This window comes from Lolium rigidum, chromosome 5 (genome assembly GCF_022539505.1).
Source record: "Lolium rigidum isolate FL_2022 chromosome 5, APGP_CSIRO_Lrig_0.1, whole genome shotgun sequence".
NCBI classification, from domain to species: domain Eukaryota; kingdom Viridiplantae; phylum Streptophyta; class Magnoliopsida; order Poales; family Poaceae; genus Lolium; species Lolium rigidum.
In genome coordinates, this window is record NC_061512.1 from 223,008,500 (window position 1) to 223,013,491 (window position 4,992).

General features: G+C 50.9%; 1 pseudogene; it reads left to right on the top strand.

The window, feature by feature from the left end:
- Positions 1-1,701: 1,701 nt before the first annotated feature.
- LOC124657138 lies at positions 1,702-2,398 on the top strand (annotated as a pseudogene).
- The last annotated feature ends 2,594 nt before the right edge of the window (positions 2,399-4,992 follow it).

Below are 4,992 nucleotides of genomic sequence, written 5' to 3' on the forward strand. Positions count from 1 at the left end.
ACCATAAATACTTACCTTTAACCTAAACCCTAGCCCTAGCCCCTAAACCCTAGACCTAACCCTACACCTAACCCTAACCAGTAGATCAGGCACACCGTCGATCGTGTGATAATGGCTCTAGCTGCGGGTATATGTGCCAAAGGGTCCCAATCTTTGGTTCTCCATGTGTATATGTACTAAACAAACCTAAAAGAATGAAAAGTTACATTGGTGCACCCTCGCGGGAGAAATCTAGGGGGTAGACCCGCCGGGGCACACGTTCCGTTGCTTTGGGGGGAGGAGGGGGATAACGACCGCCGGAGCACCGGAACCCCACCAAACCTTGCATGTGGACCTATTCTATGTTTCAAAGTGTGATGCAAGGTGTAATTCACCAAATGGTGCATGGCATGGATCCCCGGTCTGACATTCCTCACCTTCGGGCGATAACACTTAACGATTCCCGGACGTGTACGGTGAAGTGTCCCGCCGCGGGTATATCGGGGGCTAGACTGTGCCAAAGGGTGCCACACATGGTTTTCCATATGTCCATGGACTAAACAAACCTAAACCTATGAAAAGGTATATTGGTGGAACCTCGCGCGGAGAAATCTAGGGGGTAGACCATCCGGGGCCCACGAGACGACCGTTGTTAGGGGGAATGACCCCGGAGCACCGGAATGCCACCAAAACTTGCAAGTGGACCTAAAACCTAACCCTAACAAACCTAAAAGAATGAAAAAGTACATTTTGCACCCTCGCGTGAGAAATCTACGGGGTAGACCCGCCGTCCCGCCGTTTTGGGGGAAGGAGGGGGACGGCCGCCGGAGCACCGAAACCCTGATATATGTGGGGGATGAGCATGGAGACTAATTTTGTATTGCACATAATGTAATAAATAGTCATCAAAAAGAAAAACTAATTAACAAAATAAATATAAGTAGTAGATGAAATAAAATAGTTAGAAAAACAAATAAAATGTATATTGGCGCACGGCAAAGGGAGCAGCGCACGGCAAAGGACCCTTTGCCGTGCAACTAGTCTGTCCGCACGGCAAAGGGGCGGGACACGGCAGTGCCCGGGCCTTTGCCGTGCATTGTTTCTTTGCCGTGCGGCTTGCGGGGACTTTGCCGTCCTACTATCTTTGCCGTGAGCTGCTCCCAGACTTTGCCGTGAGATACTGCTTTGCCGTGCGCCAAGTCTTTCTTTGCCGTGCTAGGTTTCTTTGCCGTGCGCTGCTCCCATACTTTGCCGTGGGTTTTTACGTTGCCGTGCGGTCTTCTTGCTGCGCACGGCAAAGAAATCTTTGCCGTGCAGCAGCTCACGGCAAAGATAGGCTGCACGACAGCGCCTGATTTTCCCGTAGTGTATCTCCTAATAGCAAATCCAGCTCTATACTCGCAAGGTGGAATTTTTGAAATAAAGAGAGGGAAACCAGTCTACATGATCACTTGTATCACGTGCGGTAGCACGAGTACTACATGATCACTTGTATCACGTGCTTGGGACCGAAACCATCCTTTCTCTCCCCACGCGCCTGATGCCGGTCAAAAAGTTGCCCCAACAGATTAGTCACGCCTTTTTTTGCTGATTTCATTGCAGTACTGAGCTATTAACCGCCGCTGTGCTATGCGAACTGCGTGCTTCTTCTTTGCCTGCCACACCATATATACCTCCAAGAGATAGAGATAGACACACAGATACACATCTCGATCGATCGCCATGGCTGCACCAGCATTCCTCCTGTTCCTCATGCTCGCTCTCGCCGGAGCAGTTGCTGATGCCAAAGACGACGGACCTGCACTCATCATCGTCAATCTTCATGGCCACGCCCCTGTTGACGGCAAGACCTCCGTGGGCATGCAGACCCACGACCTCTCGCTGCCCGGCTTCACCAACGGCAGGGGCGACTGGCAAGCCTTCCCTGGCCACGAGCACCTGTTCGCCACGTCCACGCCCCTCCCGTTCGGCGACAGCTATGAGGAGCTCATCGGCGGCCTCGCGAACCTGCCGGACGTGCCGCTGGGGCGGGATGCCATGCAGCACGCGGCCCGGGTGATGTTCGCCTACGACCCGGCCACCACCGCCGACCACCAGCCGCTCAAGCGGGCGCTGGCGTCGCTCAAGGTGATGCTATCCGAGGCCCAGCGGCTGCAGCCCATCCACGAGACCGTCAGCAGCGGATGGGAGAGCGGAGCCCGCGTGAAGCCCGAGCACCTGCCCTACATCGAGCACTGGGACACCATGTCCTACGAGATCCTCCGCGCCAACAACCGGCAAGTGGGACGGGCCCTTCACCAAGATGCTGGAGACTCGCGCCAACATCCGCAGCGAGGAGGAGGCCCTCGCCGTTGTCAAGGTGCTGCTGAATCCCAGCTTCGAGCGAGTGCTCATGGCTCACGCCACCAGGATCAACTAGCTTGGACCTTGGAGTGAACATGCACGCATGCAATCTGCTTTAGATTTCAGATAGATTCTGCTCCTGCCATATTGATCTCGAGTCCATGTGTCTTTTCCTTCATGTTGTCAGTTAATTAGCTAATCATCTTGTTGGATTCTGTATGCGCTTTCAGCTTACTTGCATCAATATGTCTCAGCCCCGAACTAATCTCTAGTTCAGTCAATTGTATCTACGCAATGAACACTACTTTGACATGGATAATCTGCAGTGCGGTTACTTCAACAGCCTCACCTACTAATCATACTCAAACCAATGCTATTTGTGGAATGCTGAAACTCTGAAAGAGATACATGGAGAATCGCATGATCTAAGCCGGGATCTGAATACAAAAAAATTCGGGGTGCTCTCAATAACTATTAGTGAGATTTTCAATAACTATTAGTGAGATACATGCTGAAACTGTGAAACCAACTAACAACTTTTACCAATAAACACAGTATATGAAATTCATGACAAAAATATGTTAACAAATCAGCACCCGATCGAGTCTGACCCAATACTTAGTTTTTCGAGAATACTCCCTCAAAGGTGTATTAAATCAGACCAGGGCCTGCGCCGGTCCGTTAAGCGCACATGACCGCTTAACAGATATTGATATTGTTTCGACATGCGCTTTGTGCTGGTGGGCGGCTCTGAATTGATATTGCGCTGTTTTTTTTTTTGGCAAAAACGGTAGAATCCTCATTGTACCAGTTTTGGCGGGTCACATTATATATGTTGTCATATTTAGCAAAGTTATGAGCTACCGAACAAATAATAAGGGGAAGAGTAAATATTCACCTTTTTTACGAAGTCCATACTGAAATTAAATAAGTGCAACGTCGTTCAATAGGTTATGAGCAAAAGGATTACATCATCTAAAATAAAATAAAATATAGGAGTAGAATAATGAGGCAACACTTGGGTGCTTTTGCTACCGCTACAATGTCCGAACCTACTCCGCGTTTGGCCGCTCGCTCTGCGAGACGATGTGGTCGGGGCGATGAAGGATCGATCACTCCCAGGTCTAGCGCCCTCCGTAGTTGCTCAGCACAAAGTTGTCACGCGCGCGAGCAATGGAGCGATACACCCAGTGGCCATCGACGTTGTTGAAGCCGCTGGGGAGGAGGTAGTTGTTGTCGTCATCAGGAGGGGCGCCATGATGGCGCCTTTCCTTGTCACCTGGTTTAAGGCGCCAAGGCCTTGCCATCGGTGCGATGGAGCAATACCCCCAGTGGCCCCCGTGGTGGCTGGCGCGAATGCCGCACGTCACATGGTTGTACTCGGCCGGGAGGAGGTTGTTGTCGTCGACGGCGGCGTGCCACCTGCGGCAGACGAGCCGGGCGACGGCGAGCGTGGAGGGCGGGAGGCGGCAGAGGATGTTGACGAAGAGTTGTTCGTGGGACGCGCAGCTGCCAACCCAGTGGGCGTTGTAGATCGCGTCCATCGGCGATCAGATTCAGGGCGTACGTGGTGGCGGCTGGAATTTTGGTGTCGATTTGGTTTTCGTGCTGCCTGGATCAGGTGGGAGGCGATGCGCTGCGCTGGACAAACGGAGGCAACGATCGATGCCTATTTTATATATGTAGTCAATCCAGTCCGTGATCGACTCCAACTACGTGTAGTGGATCTTTAATTCCGAAACAAAATACGTGTGGATCTATTCCAGGTTGACTTGTAGTTGTAGGAGCCGGTTCGGATCGACATATATGCACGTGTACGTACGTATTCCTAGTTGAATCGGACACGTTAGAGCATCTCCAACCGGCGTCGTATATTGCCTGTGCGGTTCAGTTTAGCGCACGCAACGAAGACGGACGGTTCAGCAGATGCGGGTAAAAAACGCGCACGCTAAAAACTTTGCAGCACGCGGAATATTTGGCGCGCGCTACAAAATGAGGCACGCGCTATAAAATGAGCCGCGACGCATTCCCAACCGCTGAACACCCCCCCCCCCCCGCCGCCAACGTGCCCTCTCCTCTAGCACGCGCCGCTGAGACCGCGCTATTGCCATGCCCCGCCGCCGCTGAGACCGCGCCCTCTTCTCCACCGTAGTACAAGATGTAATTCTAAGTAATAAGCTTTCAAAGAATTTGCAGTAAGTTGAATGATATCATGCTGCTTCTCATAACCTTCATTTTCTTATTTGCAAATCAAAACTGAGATGAAAAAGCAGCTCTTGAACCTACGTCAGATGGAGGACAAAACAATGAGGCCTAGGTTCTATCCGAGGTCCTCTAGAAAAATACAACCAAACCTAATTTTTCTTTGGAATGTGGGCTCGTGCGTTCTTTTGGATCAAAGATTAGCAACCTTGTTGTAGATTTGGAGATAGAGAAGAGAGGAAGCGCATAGCTGCTGGATGTTGTGAGCAGTCAACGTGATCAAATGGATAAACTCAGTAGCAAGGTAGAAGAAGGATAAAAAATCATGTCATCATGGAGGCAAGGATTGAGGAGTTACGCAAGATAATGCTCACGAAAAGTTAGAAATTCTAACCCAGGTAACGTGGTGACCTGGTGGTGCAGTGTTCGATGGTTGAAGTGTCATTTTTTCTCTCCTGGTGATGCGGT